General features: G+C 60.3%; 1 long non-coding RNA gene across 2 annotated transcripts in view; it reads right to left on the minus strand.

The window, feature by feature from the left end:
• Positions 1-882: 882 nt before the first annotated feature.
• Positions 883-20,712, minus strand: part of LOC103346834 (uncharacterized) — a 51,397-nt gene continuing 31,567 nt past the window's right edge. The window contains exons 2-4 of one of the 2 annotated variants that reach the window (XR_007916916.2): positions 13,255-13,465; positions 11,522-11,628; positions 883-1,807 (exon numbers count right to left, since the gene is read on the minus strand). This is a non-coding gene — a long non-coding RNA (uncharacterized lncRNA). Of the gene's footprint in view, positions 1,811-11,521; positions 11,629-13,254; positions 13,466-20,712 lie in introns of both variants that reach the window. The other variant, XR_007916915.2, reaches the window with a different exon arrangement.

Below are 20,712 nucleotides of genomic sequence, written 5' to 3' on the forward strand. Positions count from 1 at the left end.
CCCCCGGCTCCCCTGTCCCAACACTCCCTTCACCCCGGGGAAGACCTCCAGGGAACTGTTTTGCTGGCTGGGGGAGGCTCAGGGCCGTCTCCACACCTCCTCCCTTGCTCATCAGGGAAATGAGATTTTAGGCAAACTCAGTTCAGCGAAGCCACATTTACCACCCAGGTGCGGCTCACTTGTGGCATCGGCATCGACGGAGGTCCTGCTTCGTAATGCTGAAAGGCTCCGGAACCCCGGAGAAGGGGCCCGAGCAACCACAAGACGCTCCGGTCACCTCTCTGGATGATTCCAAGCTGCCCCAGTCCTGTAGAGACCCCGGCTGCTTTGTGGGGGCGGCCACGGATGAAACACACCAGTTCCCTCACTCTCCACGTGGACAGAACCCACCCGCCTGCAGGCCTAGAAAGTGGCCGGCGCCAACGGGCCTGTGTGGTGTGGGGGTGGCGGGGTGCTGAGCCGGGCCCTGACAGGCACCTGGGACCTCGTAGGGAAGAGCAAGCAGGCTGGGACCGAGGAGGGTGGCGGTAACGGTTCTGGGGAGGAAATTATGGCTCACTGCCTCGCTCCAATGGCCCGGACTTGCGCAAGCAGATACCAGGAAAAGGTAATTTGAGCGTTTCTGCGGCAATTAAGTGTTCACATGGAGAGGAAAGCACAAAGTGGAATTCAGAAAGATGCAACTCGCCGCTTCTTTGCAATCCATTTGCTCCGTGTGTCTGGCCGGGCCACCCACGGAGTGGAGCTGCTGGCCCAGCACAGGCAGCCCGCGGAGCAGGCAGGCACCCTGTCTGCATCTGCCACGGGGCTGCTGGCGTCCCAGGCGAAGCCTCTTTGCAGAGAGGCTACTGACCTCATTTTCCTTTGAATTAATTTAAAAATTTATTTGAAAGGTAGAGGGGGTGGGGGAGGGAGAAGGAGGTGGGGAGGGGGGGGGAGAGACCCATCTTCCATCTACAGGTTCATTCCCCAAATGTGCAGCAGCCGGGGCTGGGCCAAGCCAAAGCCAGGAGCCAGGACCCCATCTGGGTCTCACAGATGGGTGGCAGGGACCTCAGTCCTTGGGCCATCGTCCACGGAGCAGGAGCCGGACTGGAAGTGGAGCAGCTGGGGCTTGAACAGTCACCCCTACATGCGATGTGGGCATCCTGAGCACCGGCATAACCTGCTGCAGCACAGGACCCGTCTGCAGTGAATTTTCAGGGACTTTTACGTCAGCCCAGTCCCCAGGTCACGGTCCTTCTGCCTCAGCAGTGGCTGGGCCAGCTCTGCCTCTAGTCCACAGGGCTTGGGGCTGAGGGCACTGGGAGCAGTGTGCGGAAGACAGGCAGAGGGAGGGGAAGGAAGGGACACAGCAGAGGGGCCTGCCCGGGTGGGCGTCGACCAGTCCTCTGCTCTGACCACACCGCGTCCCTCCACAACCCCGCGAGGACTTCTTCCCGTGGCTCCTGGTGGTCCCTCTATACAGGGCCTGCGTGAGCCAGCAGCAGCTGCAGGTGCTCGGGGCAGTGAAACCAGTTCCCCAGAGAGGAGCCACCCTCCGCCCTGCAGGCACGCGCTCTGGGCCCGCACTGTGCCTCCGCGTCTGAGCTCTGGACCTCCTCCTTCCAGGATGACTGTCCCGGCTGCAGGCAGACTCACTCCCGCGTACGGTGTGCCATTTCCTCAAGCTCTAATTACGGAACAGGAGCTCAGAAATGAAAGTGCCGGCGCTGGGCTGTAATTCCTGGAGTCTGGACGGAGACGGGCCTTCAATTAGGCTGTCCTGACTCCAACGGGCGCACACGCTCGGAGTCCCTTCCGCCGGCTGCTGAGGGACAGCGAAGGAGGGGCCGTCTCACAGACACCAGTCATGTGGCCACACGCACACACACACACACAGACCAGACCCTGCTAAGTCTGGGTCAGAGACGGGGAAGACAGGTGCTGTGGCCAGGACTCAACACTCAGGGCAGGCTGGGCAACTCGAACAAGGAAAACTCCCCCTGCAATCCCTCCTGGGGCTCTGCTCACCTCCCAGGGCTCTGTTCTCACCTCCCAGGGGGCTCTGCTCACCTCCAGGGCTCTGCTCACCTCCAGGGCTCTGTTCTCACCTCCAGGGCTCTGCTCACCTCCCAGGGCTCTGTTCTCACCTCCAGGGGGCTCTGTTCTCACCTCCCAGGGGGCTCTGTTCTCACCTCCAGGGGCTCTGCTCACCTCCAGGGCTCTGTTCTCACCTCCAGGGCTCTGCTCACCTCCCAGGGCTCTGTTCTCACCTCCAGGGGGCTCTGTTCTCACCTCCCAGGGCTCTGTTCTCACCTCCAGGGGCTCTGCTCACCTCCAGGGCTCTGTTCTCACCTCCAGGGGGCTCTGCTCACCTCCCAGGGCTCTGTTCTCACCTCCAGGGGGCTCTGTTCTCACCTCCCAGGGCTCTGTTCTCACCTCCAGGGCTTTGTTCTCACCTCCAGGGGCTCTGTTCTCACCTCCCAGGGGCTTTGCTCTCACCTCCCAGAGCTCTGTTCTCACCTCCTGGACTATGTTCTCACCTCCAGAGCTCTGTTCTCACCTCCCAGGGCTCTGTTCTCACCTCCAGGGGCTCTGTTCTCACCTCCAGGGCTCTGTTCTCACCTCCCAGGGCTCTGTTCTCACCTCCAGGGCTCTGTTCTCACCTCCAGGGGGCTCTGCTCACCTCCCAGGGCTCTGTTCTCACCTCCAGGGGGCTCTGTTCTCACCTCCAGGGGCTCTGCTCACCTCCAGGGCTCTGTTCTCACCTCCCAGGGGGCTCTGTTCTCACCTCCCAGAGCTCTGTTCTCACCTCCTAGACTATGTTCTCACCTCCAGAGCTCTGTTCTCACCTCCCAGGGCTCTGTTCTCACCTCCAGGGGCTCTGCTCACCTCCAGGGCTCTGCTCACCTCCAGGGCTCTGTTCTCACCTCCCAGGGGGCTCTGTTCTCACCTCCCAGAGCTCTGTTCTCACCTCCTAGACTATGTTCTCACCTCCAGAGCTCTGTTCTCACCTCCCAGGGCTCTGTTCTCACCTCCAGGGGGCTCTGCTCACCTCCCAGGGCTCTGTTCTCACCTCCAGGGGCTCTGCTCACCTCCAGGGGCTCTGCTCACCTCCAGGGCTCTGTTCTCACCTTCCAGGGGGCTCTGTTCTCACCTCCCAGGGCTCTGTTCTCACCTCCTAGACTATGTTCTCACCTCCAGAGCTCTGTTCTCACCTCCCAGGGCTCTGTTCTCACCTCCCAGGGGGCTCTGTTCTCACCTCCAGGGCTCTGCTCACCTCCAGGGCTCTGTTCTCACCTCCAGGGCTCTGTTCTCACCTCCAGGGGGCTCTGCTCACCTCCAGGGGCTCTGTTCTCACCTCCAGGGGCTCTGCTCACCTCCCAGGGCTCTGTTCTCACCTCCAGGGCTCTGCTCTCACCTCCAGGGCTCTGTTCTCACCTCCAGAGCTCTGTTCTCACCTCCAGGGCTCTGTTCTCACCTCCAGGGGCTCTGCTCACCTCCCAGGGCTATGTTCTCACCTCCCAGGGGCTCTGTTCTCACCTCCTGGACTATGTTCTCACCTCCAGAGCTCTGTTCTCACCTCCCAGGGCTCTGTTCTCACCTCCTAGGGCTCTGCTCTCACCTCCAGAGCTCTGTTCTTACTTCCTGGACTCTGTTCTCACCTCCAGGGTTCTGTTCTCACCTCCTAGGGCTCAGCTCTCACCTCCCAATGGCCTCTGTTTTCACCTCCAGGGTCTGCTTGGGCATTCACTGCACATCCCCTTCCCCCATGCCAGTTCCCCTGAACCTGTTGTCCCCAAGTGCTCCCTTCCCTAAGTGACAAGTGGTTTCTCTCTCAGAGGTGGGACCCTCTAACAGCCCCCCTGGGGTCTGGGTCTGCATCTCCCAGTGGAAAGGGGTGGAGACCTTCCTCACCTCCAGCTGATTGTGGTAACCGTGGGGGACCCCTGGAGGGCACTGCAGGTGAGATGGGCACCAAGACCTCTGCCTCAGAGAGCTCTGGCAGGGGTGCACCTCCCAAGGGCTCACTTCAGAGCTCAGCTTAGAGTGGAAGCTACTGGAAAGCCAATGGGCAGATGGCCCTCGAGACAGGCCCAAGAAGGGCAAGGAGCCACCCCCCACCACACACACATAAAACTCCCGTGGACAGACAGTGGGGCAGCCCAAATGCTGAGCTGTCCCACACAGTGGTGAAGGAGGAACCTCTGGGCCTGCTCGTGTTGTCCCAGATAAGTAGAGCACAGGGAGTGGACCGGCCACCATTCTGGAGGAGGAGGACCCTGCCTGGGCACCACAGTGACCCACAGGCACTGGCTACTTCCGGAGTGTCCACGGGCACTGGCTACTTTCAGAGTGTCCATGGGTACTGGCTACTTCTAGAGTGTCCACTGGCACTGGCTACTTCTGAAGTATCCACGGGCACTGGCTACTTCCCAAGTGTCCACGGGCACTGGCTACTTCCCGAGTGTCCACGGGCACTGGCTACTTCCGGAGTGTCCACGGGCACTGGCTACTTCCGGAGTGTCCACGGGCACTGGCTACTTCCAGAGCATCAGTGGACGTGCTTTCGTGCCTGGTATAGTGTAGAGCTGTGTTTCTGCTGGTGGTGCTGGGGGTTGGGTGGGTGTAAGGGTGCCAGGCGCCCACACGTCCCCAGGAAGACATGTCTGGTGCCAGGGGCACCACCAGGACAAGCCAAGTGCACAGAGACCATGTGGCCTATCTCCACCCTGCAAACCATGGGGGCTCCGCAGACCCTGTGCCATCTGCCCGTGGTGTCAGTCACTGGTGTGGTTGTCAGGTACCCTGAGGGGGAAAGGGTTGGGTCACAGCACACACTAACCCAGGGGACAGAGCTTCCCTGCCAGTCCCTCAGCGCCCCCTCCCTGCCACGGCCGACTGGACCTGGCCCCTGTGTCCACCAGAGCCTGGCCTGGTGTTGCATGGAGAGGGAGAACTGTGCGGTTCAGTGCTGAGAGCTGGGCTGCCCTGATGCTGGGCTCAGGCCTCAGAACCCAACCCCAGCCCAAGCTCCCAGTGTTGGCTCCCAGAGTGCTCCCCCACACCCCTCACCTCCTACAGGACGCGGTGCAGGCCACATGCAGGAGGGAGCAGTGGTCCCCAGGCTGGCCCACACTCAGACACGCAGCCCCACTTGCTCAGTCCTGCCCATGAGGGAGCAGACAGGGGCCTGGGAGTGGGCAGAGGGGGCACGGGGGAAGCAGCACCAGGGACTCCCCCGCCCTGCCCCCTCGGCTGCTCTCACAAGGTCCACACGTCTGCTACTCCGCAGTCTGTCTGTCACAACCTTGGTCATTTTCTGCTGCCCAGTGCAGCCCAACACCACAAGAAAGGGAGACAGGAGGGGCAGGCGGCAGGTGTGGCAGCGAAGTCACAGCTCAGACACCCACACCCTGATTCCAGCTTCTTGCTGACACACACCCTGTAGGCAGCAGGTGGCCCCTCGGGTGTTTGGGCTCCTATCAACTCACATGGGAGACCTGGCTGTGGCAGGCATTTGGGGAGCAAACCAGTACATGAAACAGCTGTCTCCTTGCCTTTCAAATAAAATGAAAACTTTTTTTTTTTTTTCAGAAAAATGGAGGGAGGGGGCCAGTGCTGTGGCATAGTAGGTTGAGCCTCCACCTGTGGCAACAGCATCCCATATGGGCACTGGTTCAAGTCCTGGCTGCTCTACTTCTGATCCTGCTAATGTGCCTGGGAAAGCAGAATTTGGCCCAAGTCCTTGGGCCCCTGCACCCACATAGGAGACCCAGATAATCTCCTGGCTCCTGGCTCAGATCAGGCCAGCTCCAGCCATGTGGGGAGTGAGCCAGTGGATAGAAGCTCTTTCTCTCTGTCTCTCCCTCTGTCTGTGACCCTGCCTCTCAAATAAACAAACCTTAAAAAATAAGAGGTGGAGGAGAGACAGGAAAGGCAGCCTGGGGAGGCCCAGCCGCAGAGGCCTGCCCACCGTCTCCTGCCTCCTGCCCAGCAGCCTCGCAGATGGCCCCCACGGGCCTGCAGCCACCCAGGGCACAGTGTGGTCCTGGGCTGCCCTGCCTTCTGTGCCAGGAGATTGCTCTCTGCATGTGGCTGGCTTGTTAAAGGTGCAGGTACCCGGCTGCTGCTCAGGAACTGGGAGCTGACTACGGCGAGGGGGGATGAGCAGTGCGTCCGTCCCTGCACAGGGATGCGAGGAGCCAGGGAAGCAAAGCCCCGGCCTGAGGGGCAGGGTCCAGGTGGGCCCTTCCGTCCTGGGGACAGCAGGTCACGGGCAGGGGACCAGCGAAGGTGTCACCACTGGGGTCTGGCAAATCTCCCTGTGACAACTTCGTGGCCACTGTGCCTGGGGCCTCCGAGCGTGTGCAGCTTCTGTGTGCAGGTGACTCTGCAGCCAGCCCGAGCCTGCAGTCCGCTCTGAGATCACCTTCCAGCAGCAGCTCTGGGCTCTGCACCTGTTTTGTGGGGCCTGGAACCACCTGTTCCCTGATTTCTCTCTAGGAGCAGCTGGGGTGGAGGGGCTGTCACCAGCTCTCTGGGGCTCCCCAAGTGTCCATGGCCCAGACCCAAGGAGACAGGTTCTGGTCCTGCAGAAGCTGCCTGCCGCTCTGCACACACACATGGCCGGGGAATCTGCTGCCCAGCGGAGCCTCCCGCCCACCCAAGGGGCTCCATCCTCACATGCGGGGACATCTCGTCTCACACCCCTTCTTCCAAAAACGCATTTTCAATGATTTCTTATGACCATGTGTGTATAAAGCTGTATACCATTCAAACTGGATTTATTATTCTATATCGATGATTACTTTCATGTTCTGCTAATTTTAAAAGAGAAATTGAGAGTAAACATTTCTGGGCTGGCATAGTGGCGCAGCGGGTAAAGTCTCCACCTGTGAAGCATGCATCCCATACGGCTGCTCCTCTTCCGATCCAGCTCCCACTAACGGCCAGGAAAAGCAGTGGAAGATGCCCAAGTGTGTGCACCACTGCACCCCCATGAGAGGCCCAGATGATGCTCCTGCTTCAGCCTGATCCAGCGCTGGCTGTTGTGTGGTCATTTGGGGAACAAACCAGCACATGGAAAATTCTCTCTCTCTTTCAAATAAAATAAATGAGCCCTTTTAAAAACTTATTTATTTATTTGAAAGTCTGAGTTACACAGAAAGAGGAGAGGGAGAGAGGGAGAGAGGGAGAGAGGGAGAGAGGGAGAGAGGGAGAGAGGGAGAGAGGGAGAGAGGGAGAGAGGGAGGGAGGGAGGGAGGGAGGGAGGGAGGGAGGGAGAGATCTTCCATCCGATGGTTCAATCCCCTGTTGGCCACAACGGCTGCAGCTGCGTTGATCTGAAGCCAGGAGCCAGGAGCTTCTTCTGGGTCTCCCATGCAGATGCAGGGGCCCAAGGACTTGGGCCATCCTCCACTGCTTTCGCAGGCCACAGCAGAGAGCTGGATCGGAAGTGGAGCAGCTGAGACTAGAACCAGTGCCCATATGGGATGCCAACAATGCAGGTGGCGGCCCCACCCGCTATGCCAAGCCACAGCGCCAGCCCTGAGCTTTTTTTTTTTTTTTTTTTTTTTTTTTTTTAGATTTATTTATTTATTTGAGAAGCCGAGTTACAGAGAAAAAGGTCTTACATCCACTGGTTCACTCCTCAAATGGCCACAACAGCCAGGGCTGGGCCAGGGCAAAGCCAGGAGCCAGGAGCTTCCTCCGAGTCTTCCAAGTGGGTGCAGGGGCCCAAGGACTTGGGCCACCTTCTACTGCTTTCCCAGGCCACAGCAGGGAGCTGGATGGGGAGTAGAGCAGTTGGGATTCGAACCGGCACCCATATGGGATGCTGGCACCACAGGCAGAACTACACCCCAGCCCTACCCCCAGTAAATGAATCTTTAAACAAAACACATTTCCGCGGAGTCCTAAAAGCATCGGGGCCTTCCCTGCTGGGCTCATGCTGAACGCAGAAGCAGCCTGAAGGCTGACTCCAACCCTCGGCGGCACTGCCCTCACTGTGTGTTTCCTGTTGTGGCTGCAACAGACCACCGCACATTCAGCGGCTCTAAACAGCAGGCACTCGTTGTCTCCTAGTCCTGAGGACAACAAGGGGCCATGCAGGAGGCACTGTCCCTCCCCAACAGTACCCGTCTCACAGACCCTGGCTGAGCCCTCACTAGGGTCAGGTGCGCGTCAGGTGCCTCGGGGATCCCTCCTGGGGACAATCCCCGAAAGGAGGTACAGCACAGCTGGGCGGGGGGGAGTCTGGGGGCCGTGCCAGGTGCAGAGAGCCTGGGGAAGGAGGCTGCATCTGGGCTGCAGGGCAAGGGGCTTCTGGGAAGGGAGCTCTGAGCCACGCTCTGGAGGAGCCGGAGCCGTGGGGCAGGCGTGGCGGGGCTCTGCCGCTCGCCACCCCAGGATGCCGGCTGAGTCTTGTCTGCAGGGCCTCCGGCCTGGAACAGCTCCTCTCTGCCCTTCTGTCCCACACACCTGTCGTGTCCCGGCTTCCACCACCACCACCACTGCCCCCAGGTCCCAGCAGAGCTGACTTAGATCTCCGGTGCAGTCCCGGGTCAGCTCCGTGCTGCTGTCACCGGGAAGGGTGCGCCTGACACTCGGGACTCCGTCTGCCCTCTGACCACAGCCCTGAGTCCAGCCCCACGCACGGGGCCCACAGCAGAAAAGTGTGCAGCCCAAACAGGAACAAAAGAAGTCTCTATGAGCCGATGAGACGCCATTTGAACCAATAAATTGGCAAAGACGGTTTTCAGATGAGGGCATGCAACACTAGCCTGGAAGCCAGGCGTCCCCGGGGCCTGTTTCCCTCCTCCCCTCACCCAGCTGTGGGCGGGACAGACCTATCCCCTGCCTAGAGAGGGCAGGCATGGACTCTGCATGGCTTAGAGTCCCATCAGTGGTGGACTAGGGCACCGAGCAGGCATGTGTGCGATGGGGATCCTGTCACTGAGTGTGGGCAGAGGTGAGAGGGCAGCTTCCTCCCAGCCCCAGCCCCAGCCCCAGCCCTCTGCGCACTGCCCTTCCCTATACTGACGATCAGAGGTTGTGATACTGAGCCATGGCAAACAGTTCTTTCATGGAGCTTTCTGGTCAATGGTAAAATTAGCAGAACCCCAAAAAACAGGAATGCAAGCTAGCTCATTAGCTCAGCCATTAGCTCGTAATAGCACCGCCGGCTTAGCTGTCCCCTTGAGAGGATAATCGCAGGCACACGCCGATGAGTCCACTGGGCAGAGCCGGCGAACAGAGCCACAGACAGCTCCGGGCTCCTTGGGGCTCCCAGGAAGGAACCACCTGCTCCCCACAGAGAAACGGCCAGGCTCCTGGCGGCTTGCCCCTCCTCCGCCCCGTGGCTCTGCCCAGGTCGCAGGGACATCCGCTTACACTCCTCTGCCCCACGGTCCACCCCTCCCCACGCCTGGCCTGTCAGCAGGGGCTGTTCTCTTTAAGGAGGAACCTGGGCTGTTGTGATGCCTGTTTTCACGACTCCCTGAAGAAGCTCGGAATTACATTCCTGGAATGACCTCATTTCCCTGACACTCGGCCCGGCTTCTTTCCTGTTTGGAGCTAATGTGGCCGTGCAGCCACGTGGGTGGGGGCTGAAAGCCACTGTTCACGGCCCACAGTTCCTGTCTGGGGTCCTCTCAGGGTGTAGGGGGGCTCTGCACTTAGCAGGGGCCGCTCTCTGGGGCAGCACTTGCCACCAACCTCAGCAGGTAACTAGCAGGAGGCTTCGCAGAACGTCTGCTCTGCAGTAGGCAAACCGTGCCCTGCTCGGCGCTGTCCTCCCACGGCCTAGGGCTCTGCTAACTACGCGTGGCGACCTGGCCGGGCTACAGATGCCCCGAGAGCTGGAAGCACGTGACCGGGGTGTCTGCCTGGTGTCTCCCTGTGCCAGCAAGGTGCACTGTCCCCAGGGCAGGAAGCGGCACCCAATCTGCTGAGGGCCTGGACAGACGACAGGCGACTTCTCTCGCGCGTGTCCGTCTTCTTGGCCTTCATTCCTGGAACAGGCACCAGCGGCTGCCCCGGCTCCGGGGTCTTCCACCCTGCAGATCACACGTCCTAGACTTCTCCACGCCCCCAAGGCAGTGCCTGTCCGTGTCTGTGTGTCCTGCTGGTTCCATCTCTCTGGAGACCCTGGCTCGTCCCTGCGTGGCTTCTGCGTGGCTGGGAGCTTTGGACAGCAAGGCCTGGCTGTGTCCCTCTAAAGGCCCGTGTGGGAAGCGGATAGCAGCAGAAGGCCAGAGCACAGCCTGGAGTACCCAGGCCCACTCTCCCACTGCCCCGTGATGCACTGGTCAGAGCCCAGGGAACCATCCCGCCTGAAAACCAGAGGGGCGGGAGGCTCCCAGCTTCCTCGCGTCCTTGCCTGAGCCTAGTCCAGGCATGACTGACCACACATGCAGTGCCAGCCCCGCCACGTCCTGACTGCCACCCTCCGTGCCCTCCTCAGCCCTTCCCACTGCCTGCTCTTCTCACGTCCCTTTCTAGAACCTTCTTTCCCACATGCCCGCCGGCCCTCACGCTCTCCCCAGCAGCTGGCACAGCCCTCCTTCTCCTGGATTTCCACCTCTCCTCTGCATGAGAGGCCGCCCCGTGCCTCCCCTGAGCTTCACTGTCACTCCCTTCCCACAGCTGGGCCACACGCAGGGCCACGGTTTTCAGTCCCCTGTGCCAGGAGCAGGTGCTGGGGTCCCGGTGCCAGAGCCCGGTGCTGAGCGGCATTGAGCCCGCTCACAAACCCTGCCAGGGCCAGGCCCTTCCTCTGCGGGGATGGCGCTCGGGCTCCTGCTGTGGAAGCAGCCACTGATGCAGGCAGCAGCCCGCAGCACACACACCGGCCTCAGCACCAGCGGCCGCGGCAGCTTCCTCGCCAGGGTCGCCTGCGTCTGACCCTGATCCGGTGCGCTGTCTCCCAGCCACGCCTAGTGGGCCGTGATGTGCCCACTTACCCAGGGTCTCACCAGGAGGCCAGCAGGCACCTCCGCGGGGTCCCCGGCCTCAGCATCTTTGGCAGGAATGGAGCTGTGATGAGGCCTTGCCCACACACGTCCTCGGCCGTGTCCCGCAGGAAACGCACATCTTCCCTCGTCCTGACTGCTTGTGGTCATGCTTCCCTCCTGTGTGTGGAGGGGGGCCCAGGCCCCTCCCCAGCCACACGTTCTCTGGCTTTTAAGAGGCTGCCATGGGGCCAGCACTGTGACGTGGTGGGTGAAGCTGCCGCCTGCCACGCTGGCATCCCGACGGCCCCGGTAGGCATCCCTTCTGGCTGCCCTTCTGAGCCTGATGCGCTACGCATTCATTCAGAAACCCCGGGTACTTGGGACAGAGCTAGGAAAACCGCGACAGCTCACTGGAAGAGCCCGCACGGGAACACAGCACATCCAGGTCAGAGGCCCCGAGTCCTGGGCCATGAATCCCTCCCCAGCTAATCCATCAGGCAGCAAGTGCCCAGCACGGAAGGTAAAGGTCGAAGGGTGATAAGAGCGATCTTGGGGCAAATGGTCAAAGTTGAAAAACTCACCTTAAAGCTGCCATGTCCAGCCACAGGCAAGGGATCGCTGGACGGAACAGAGCCTGGTCAAGGCCAGCAGAAAGCACCAGGTGCTCCCTGTGAATGGTGCTGCAAACCTGGGCAACGAGACGGAAAGGGAAGTCAAGAAACCTGGAGCCTCTTCCCATCTCCGTCACTCAACGGCCAGGCAGGGGCCTCACGGACAACACAGAGGCACTAACCCTAGGACATGAGGGCAGTGCCTGGACAGCGGGGAGGGAAGGGCACCAAGGGTGGCTCAGCAGTGGAGACCCGAGACACACCTGACACACACCTTGGGCAGTGGCCAGGCAGCACCAGCGGCTGGGAGTCAGCCCGCAGGGGGTGCCCTGGCACCTTGAGACAAGAAGGCCCTCACCTCTGGTGCCCCCAGTCCCAGTCTGGTCATGAGGAAGGCATCAGAGTGGTCCCAGCCTCAAAACTGTAACAGAAAAACCAGGGAGGGCCCGGTGCTGTGGCGCTGTCAGTCAGGCCTCAGCCTGCAGCGCCGCCATCATATGGGAGTGCCCGTTTGAATCCCGGCTGCTCCACTTCCAATTCAGGTCCTCGCTAATGCATCTGGGAAAGCAGCAGCAGACAGCCTAAGTATGGAACCCCTGCACCCACTTGGGGACCCGGATGGAACTCCTGGCTCCTGGCTTCTGCCTGGCCCAGGCCCAGCCCCAGCCATCGTGGCCATTTGGGGAGTGAACAAGTGCATAGAAGCATGCTCTCTCTCTCCATCTCTGTAGCTCTGCCTTTCAAATAAGTAAAATAAATCCTTGAAAAGGGAAACAGGAAAATCCCTAGGAAACTCAGAAAAGCCCAAGGAGAGGCCAATGGAGTGTCAACGGGGCACAGGAGGCCATCGGGTGAGAATGGAGAGAAGCAGAATGGACGGTGGGCTCAGTAACTGGGTGGACTCTCGTTCACTGAGGCCGACACACCACCACACTAACACGGGCATCGCTCCTGGCGAGCCTGGGCAGAGGGTACACAGGACTCCCAACTGTCCTCAGCACAGCTGGACAGGACTGACCCAGCTGCAGAACTGACGTTCACCTAAACACTTCCCACCATCCACATGGGGGATCTGGATGGAGCTCCAGGCTCCCAGCTTTGCCTGGGCCCAGCCCTGGCTGTTGCTGGCATTTATGGAATGAACCAGTAGATGGAAGATCCATCTGTCTCACTGCCTCAAACAAAAGAAAATAAACAGGCCGGCGCCGCGGCTCACTAGGCTAATCCTCCGCCTAGCGGCGCCGGCACACCGGGTTCTAGTCCCGGTCGGGGCGCCGGATTCTGTCCCGGTTGCCCCTCTTCCAGGCCAGCCCTCTGCTGTGGCCAGGGAGTGCAGTGGAGGATGGCCCAGGTGCTTGGGCCCTGCACCCCATGGGAGACCAGGAAAAGCACCTGGCTCCTGGCTCCTGCCATCGGATCAGCGCGGTGCGCCGGCCGCAGCGCGCCAGCCGCGGCGGCCATTGGAGGGTGAACCAACGGCAAAAAGGAAGACCTTTCTCTCTGTCTCTCTCTCTCACTGTCCACTCTGCCTGTAAAAAAAAAAAATAAAAAAAAATAAAATAAACAATAAATTTAAAAAAGTACAATCACGAACTCCCTGGATATATTGGATCTTCGCAGAGTAAACAATTATCAACACAAACGCCCCCAAAAGGCTGGGAAGTCCCAACACAGATGGGACAAAAACACACAGACAGACGAACCTGCCAAAACCTCATGCTGAGAACAGGAGAATTCTGGAACTCGATGGCGTGGAGAACCCGGCTCCACAGGGACAGACAGCTGGTGCGCCCAAGTGCTCAGCCTCAGCGAGTGGACAGTGCAGCTGAGGGTCTCAGTGGGAGCCCCGCTGGCCCAGCAGCCGGACAACACTGGGAACCCGAACGCTGAGGCACGTCCATCAGGAATGCCCACCTGTTAGCAGAGAGAATGCAAAATGTTGCAAGTGCTTAGGAAAACCCTGTGGCTTCTTAAACCCGCAATACCCACCAGGAATGCTCCTCGTGGAGGGAGCACCCAGGAACAAGTGCTTAGGAAACCCATGTGGCTTCTTAAACCCCCAGTACCCACGGGAGTGCTCCTCGTGGAGGGAGCACCCAGGAACAAGTGCTTAGGAAACCCATGTGCCTTAAATCCGCAGTACCCACGGGAGTGCTCCTCGTGGAGGGAGCACCCAGGAACAAGTGCTTAGGAAACCCATGTGCCTTAAACCCGCGGTACCCACGGGAGTGCTCCTCGTGGAGGGAGCACCCAGGAACAAGTGCTTAGGAAACCCATGTGCCTTAAACCCGCGGTACCCACGGGAGTGCTCCTCGTGGAGGGAGCACCCAGGAACAAGTGCTTAGGAAACCCATGTGCCTTAAACCCCCATTACCCACCAGGAATGCTCCTCGTGAGGGAGCACCCAGGAACAAGTGCTTAGGAAACCCATGCGCCTTAAACCCGCAGTACCCACAGGAGTGCTCCTCGTGGGGGAGCACCCAGGGACCGAGGATGCTCCCATTTCACAGCCCGGCAGGCTGGGGCCACAAGGGAGGCCCTGTGTCCAGCTCTCCCTGGGCCCCACACCTGCCCCAGGATGCCCCCTCTTGCTCTAGGCCAGCACTTTCTGCCCCTGCTCTCCAGAACTGCTAAGAACATGGAGCCTCCTGAGCTCTGCCAATCCTGCAGAGAGCCCGAGAATCTGTAACCAGACTGGTCCCCGCCAGATGCACAGCTGTCCCCTCCTGTCCCTCCAGGCCTTGGGGATCTGTCCTCGCCAGTGGGGAAGGCTCCCTGGCTCAGCATCAGCGGCAGGGTGGACACATGCAGGGGTCTGTGCAGAGCCCTGTGGTTGCTCTGCCCGGGGGGAAGAACCCATAGGGGATATCTGCTCATCACAGTAGGTCAGCGACTCCCCTCCCCACCATGGAAAGCCCGCTGGAACCACCACAGCCCCTCCCAGCCCTCACTCAGGAAATGGGATGCTCGTCCTGTCACTATTTTAAACCCCGTTTCAGGGTTGGGAGCAACGGAAGTTGTTCTGGGCTCGGTTTTGCGTGGGGATGCAGGAGAGCGCGACGGGAAGAGAGAAGACGCTGGCTGGGCAGGGGAAGTGGCCAGGGAGAGAAGCCACAGGAGGCGGGGCGCCAACAGCTCTGACCTGAGTGGGTGGGGCGTGGCGTGGTCCCTGGGGCCGGAAGCTGCTGTGGGCCAAGTGTCTGGAGGAGGCGGTGGGCTGGGCTGAGAGCAAGCACGCACAAGGCTGCCACCAGAGCCCTGGCCTGATTTAGAAGTGGCTGGGAGGAAGCAGTGTGACACTGTGGCCTTGTGGCCTCAGCGCCTGCTCTGTGTGGCTTCACACAGGAACTTCTCCGCTCCCTCCCTTCCCCTAGGGTTCCTGGGGACACCCAGGGACAGCGGAAGGGCAGCATGTGGTTACAAGTGCGCGGTCAGCCTGGAGTCAGAAAGCCAAGGTTGACCCTGGGTTTCCTGCACACTCACACACACGTGTGCATGCACAATGATACATATCCACACAGAGACACACACCTGTTCGCTCAGGCACACACATGGTCTGGACCTGCCTTGCCTGTGCCACACAGCCTGTGTCCAGCATGCCTGTGCCCAGGGCTGATCTCCTGCTGGGTCCTGGCGCCCAGGAAGTCCGCTGCTTCCTGATGTGGGACCCTCTCCAGCAGGAGCTCGGTCACTTAGCTTTCTCCTGTTACTCTGCGTCTGCCATCACCCAGGCCCAGGGCTGCACACTGCTCAGGGGCCAACACACCACGGGGATGAGGTAGGGAGGGGCCCCATGGGTCAGCGGCTGTCACTTCCTGTGAACCCCTGAGTGTCTGCTCTGGGGGTAACCCCAGGAGGAACCTGCTTGGAATCCACTGGTGTCCAGGCCCAGGGGCCTCCTGTTCTCATGCTCAGTAGCAGACAAGAAGTCAGAACTAGAGGTTGGACAGGGCCCCTGCGCCTGCTGTGGCTAAGACCCTCAAAGGCGCCCGTCCCCAGCCTCAGCTCCACCCCCATCTCAAAGTGCAGCTGCTGTGAGCCCAAGAAGTTGTTTATTTTTATTGAGCTGGTTATTTTTGTCTATGCTTATGAAAAAGTTCCAGGGCACACAGTAAGTTAGAGCTGATCTGCGGAGATGCCCAGGCCGAGGGCCATTTCCTCGTGGACGCCGTGGGTCCTGCGGGTCTCTGGGGGGAGCCCCATGGGAATGAGGGGCACTGATGCCACAACCTGCTGCTTCTCTCTTCTAAGCATCAGAAAACAAGGAAGGTTTGTTTTGTACCCCTGGCATTCTGCTGGGCCTGGGTTTGTTTGAGAGACCAGGGCAGGGGCACCTGAGGCCACACGGTCACTGCAGGTGACTTGCTGAGCCTCCTACTGCAGAAGCTGTCCAGGAGCTGGGCTCCCTGGTGAACCTGGAGCCTGCTCCATCACACATGTCTGTGGGCTGCTTGTGGGAAGAGACAGGGTTTTACAAACAGAGTACTTGGCGCGTGTGATTTACACGGCAGGGTGCAGGGCCATCCTCCCAGAAGACAACCAGCCTCGGCCAGGGAGAGCGCGGGCGGGCAGAGCCCTCCCAGCCTGCCTCATCACTGGGGTTTTGGGCCAGCCCCAGCACGGCTGTTCTGCGAGGTGCCAGGGGCACCTGGCCCTCAGAACTCCAGCGTGCTGGAGTGGCTCTCAGACTCACCAGTGTGACCTGGCACGGGGCAGGGGGAATGCCAGGGACACCTGTCCCCTCACCCCCGGCCTCCCAAGGCAGCTTTTGGCCTCCCAGGGCGGCTCCTGTTCACAGAGCTGCCTCCGAGCCCAGAGCCAGGCCAAGCATGCTGGGGGTGTGACAGTGGCAGAGCTGAGTCAGGTGGCTGAGCGCTGGAGGGCCCCAGCTCTGCTGCCCCGTGCCAGGTCACACCAGGGAGTCCCTGCGAACTCTGCGGGGTGATACCTGCTGACCACCAGCCCACCATTCAGTTGTGCAACACACTTTTTTTTACATGAAATAAGCTCTAAATTCATACAGGTTCAGAGTAGCCCTCATCCAGAAACTCCCTGCCCTGAATCTCCCCAAGACCCGTCCGGGCCTCAGGCTCTGAACGCCCCTGAAGTAGTAAGGGCTTCTCCTTGGGGTGGGAGGGGCCATCCTGTGCTGCACGCCCAGCGCACCCCCTCCTCACTACCTGCTTGCTAGTCTGGCACGTGTGCAAGTGGGGCAGCAACTGTCCCCAGCCAGTGAACGGTGAAGGCTGCATCCAGGCCCAGCTCTGCCCCTCAAACCCCCACTGTGCCAGTGGCCTGGCCTGGCATGGCAGGGACTCCTCCCATCAGGCCCTGCCTCAATTTCCCCCAGGAGCTGGGGTGGTCCTGCCAGCCTGAGGGGAAGAACCCAATGACCTACTCGAGCTCCAAACCAGCGGCCCATGGCAGGTCAGCACCTCCCAAAGCAGGGAGCAAGCCCGTCCTGGACACATGTGACCCAGGGACCTCTGCCAGTGACAAGTGCCCAGCTCTGTGTCCTGGGCCGCTCAGCACAGAGGGCTGTGGGAGGGTTTCCTATCTCACGTGCTGGGCGCAATTAGAAGCAGGAGGGCTCTGCCGGGCCAGCTTGTGGGAGCCCGTGCGTGTGAGGGCATGTCTGCATGTCAGTGTGTAAGTATCCGTGCCTTGGCGTGTGGGTGTGTGACTGAGTGTCAGTGTGTGAGTATCCGTGCCCTGGTGTGTGGGTGTGTGACTGTGTGTCAGAGCGTGAGCATCCATGCCTCAGAGTGTGACCATGTATCCACGTGTCAGAGTGTGTATATCCATGTGTCAGTGTGTGAGTATCCGTGCCCTGGTGTGTGGGTGTGTGACTGTCAGTGTGTGAGCATCCGTGCCTCAGAGTGTGACCATGTGTCCACATGTCAGAGTGTGTATATCTGTGTCAGTGTGTGAGTATCCGTGCCCTGGTGTGTGACTATGTGTCAGTGTGTGAGTATCCGTGCCTCAGAGTGTGACCGTGTGTCCACGTGTCAGTGTGAGCATCCATGCCTCAGCTGTGGGCGACTGTGTGTCCATGTGTCAGAGTGTGTATATCTGTGTCAGTGTGAGTATCCGTGCCCTGGTGTGTGGGTGTGTGACTGTGTGTCAGAGTGTGAGCATCCGTGCCTCAGAGTGTGATCATGTGTTCATGTGTCGGAGTGTGTATATCCATGTCAGAGTGTGTATATCTGTGTCAGTGTGTATCTGTGCCCTGGTGTGTGGGTGTGTGACTGTGTGTCAGAGTGTGAGCATCCGTGCCTCAGAGTGTGACCATGTATCCACGTGTCAGAGTGTGTATATCCATGTGTCAGTGTGTGAGTATCCGTGCCCTGGTGTGTGGGTGTGTGACTGTCAGTGTGTGAGCATCCGTGCCTCAGAGTGTGACCATGTGTCCACGTGTCAGTGTGAGCATCCATGCCTCAGCTGTGGGCGACTGTGTGTCCAAGTGTCAGAGTGTGTATATCTGTGTCAGTGTGTGAGTATCCGTGCCCTGGTGTGTGGGTGCGTGACTGTGTATCAGAGTGTGAGCATCCGTGCCTCAGAGTGTGACCGTGTGTCCATGTGTCAGAGTGTGTATACCTGTGTGTCAGTGTGCGGGCAGAGATAGTGAGCAGGGTGAGCGTGTTCCAGGCGTGACCCCAGCTGCCTGCAGGTCTCAGGTGAGCCTCTCTGGCCCCAGCTGCTTGCAGGGAGTGGCTGGGGTAGACATGCAGGGTCCCCCAGGGCAGGCCTTGCTCTCAGTTTCCTGTCCCCAAACCTTCTGCTAGGGCTTCCCCTGCTAGGGGCCTGCGTGTTCACGGAGCACGTCCTTGGATCCTAGCCCTGTGCTGACCTACTCCTTCCCCAGGGTCCAGCCCATCGTTCGAAAGGACAGCAGGGTCAGGAAGCAAACTGGTCCAGCCTCCTTGGCCCCGAGTTGGAGCTGTCACCATGATGACTGTTTCACGCCTCCTCTGCTTTGTCCCCAGCTTCCCCCTGGCCCCAGGAGGTCAGCCACCCAGAGGCCCCCAGCCTGGTCACTCTCAGCCGCTGGATGTGGGGGGTTGGGACCGAGTGGAGCCCCTCCCCTGCTTAGGCCCTGCTAGGATCTGAGAGAGGGAAAGGCCCCCAGTCCTGCTGCCCTGAGAGCCGACCACCACTCTGCAGCTCCTCTGGGGACTCCCAGCAGGCGGAGGGTCCCCACCCTCGCGGCTCACGTCCACCTGGAAAAGCCGGCCTGGGCTTGCCTGACTCTAGAGCCCCCCGTGGGACCCTGGCTCATCCGCTCTTGGGCTATATCACCGCAGACCCGAGGAAGCCCGGAGCTGTGGTCACACAGGAGGAGCTGGGAACCTGGCCAGGCTCAGCCGAGCACCACATGCCTCCGTCCTGAGCCCAGACTCGGGGGCCCAGGAAGCGGTGCTCTGTGTGGCTTCCTGCACACAGACAGCTCCACCCTCGTGTCCCACGGGCCCCCCAAGACACAGGCAACAGTGGGGCTGCCCCCAGAAGGGGTCTGCGCTGCCCCCAGGTCCCTCCACACCCGCAGGGCAAAAGGCCCTGAGGCTCAGCCAGTGTCGGGCCCCCGGGACATGGGGACATGCGGGGGGACAAACAGGACTGCTGTCTCCCACAAGGGCACAGCGCAATCCATCAGCACAGGGATTCCGGCCCAGGACATCTGTGCTCACGAGGGGCGGCCAGTCTGCTGGAGCAACCCACAGCTTTCTCTCCCTTGGTTTTCCCCTCGTCTTGAGAACTGTCAGTCAGATTCACACAGAGTCCCCAAGCCCCAGACCCCACATCCAGGGTCACTAGGGCCCTGCTGGCCCAGGCCATGCTGCGGGTGCCCAGGGCTCTGCCTCTGAAGCCCGGGCTTCTAGGTGCCCCTCACCTGCACATCCCCGGAACGAGGCTGAGATTTTCTGGAGCAGAGGCGTCCGGGGAGGGTCCTGGGGTGAGAGGCTGCTCTGCAGGTGGCAGGGAAGTCTTGGCCCCCAGGGCCCTGAGCCGGGCACCCCTGGGGATCCTGCCCCGCCAGTCATGACTGACCACTCCTGCGGCAGGAGATTCAGGCCCCCAGCACCATGGGGGCCGCTCTGCCCGGCCCGGCCCTGATCTCCCTGCCCTGTGGCCCTCGGCCCTGTGAGGGCGGACACGGGGCCTCTGCTCTGGGTCAGCTTCCCACGGCTGCTGAGGCGCATCACCGCCAACACTGCTGCGTGCCTTGCGGCTCTGGAGGTGCGACTCTGAACAGATGCCAGGGGCCACAACACAGGTGTCGCATGGCCAAGACTCCCAGGGGCTCCGTGGGGCTCCTGCTGCCCACTCTCACCCTGCTCCCCAGCCAGTGTCCTTCCTGCAGCCCCCTCAGCATCCTTCACTGATCCACGTGGTCAGAGGTGGTCTCCATTAGCCTCAGCACCCATGGAAGGGGCACAGGGCCCCAGGGTGGGGCCCCAGCTTCTCAGAGCTCCCAGCGTCAGTGGGGTGCCCTCTGGGCCATGTGCACCACTCATCACTTTGCCTGTTCTGCCTGGGGTCACGGAGGCCCCACATCGCCCTGGATTCACAGCCACCCTTGCGCCCAGCAGGCTCCTCTCCCAGGGCACCCTTCCCAGGGCCTCTCCTCCCCCACTGTCGCAGGAGCTCCCAGGACACAGGGCAGCTGCAGGCTGAGCCCTGGTCTGCAGCCTCAGGGGGAGAAGGCAGCGTTCTAAGCCAGCAGTGTCTGCCCATGCCCATGGGTGTGTGTCACTGCGTGTCTGTGTCTCTGTGTGTCTCTGTGTCTGCATGTGTGTTCTCTGCATGTCTGTGTGTGTCTGTGTCTGCATGTGTGTGTCTCTGTATGTCTGTCTCTGTGTCTGTGTATCTATCAGTATGTGTGTGTCTCTGTGTGTGTATCTGTGTCAATGTGTGTGTCTATGTATATGTCTATGTGTGTCTGTATCTGTGTACATAACCGTGTCTATGTGTCAACATGTGTATCTGTGTGTATCTCTGTATGTATCTATGTGTCTGTACCTGTATCTGTGTGTCAACATGTGTGTGTCTCTGTGTCTTTATGTGTCTGTATCTGTGTATCTGCATCTATGTTTCCGTGTCTGCGTATCTGTGTTGTGGTCTGGGTGCCTGTGCGTCTCTGTCTATGTGAGTCTGTGTGT

Source organism: Oryctolagus cuniculus, chromosome 19 (assembly GCF_964237555.1).
Source record: "Oryctolagus cuniculus chromosome 19, mOryCun1.1, whole genome shotgun sequence".
Taxonomy (NCBI): domain Eukaryota; kingdom Metazoa; phylum Chordata; class Mammalia; order Lagomorpha; family Leporidae; genus Oryctolagus; species Oryctolagus cuniculus.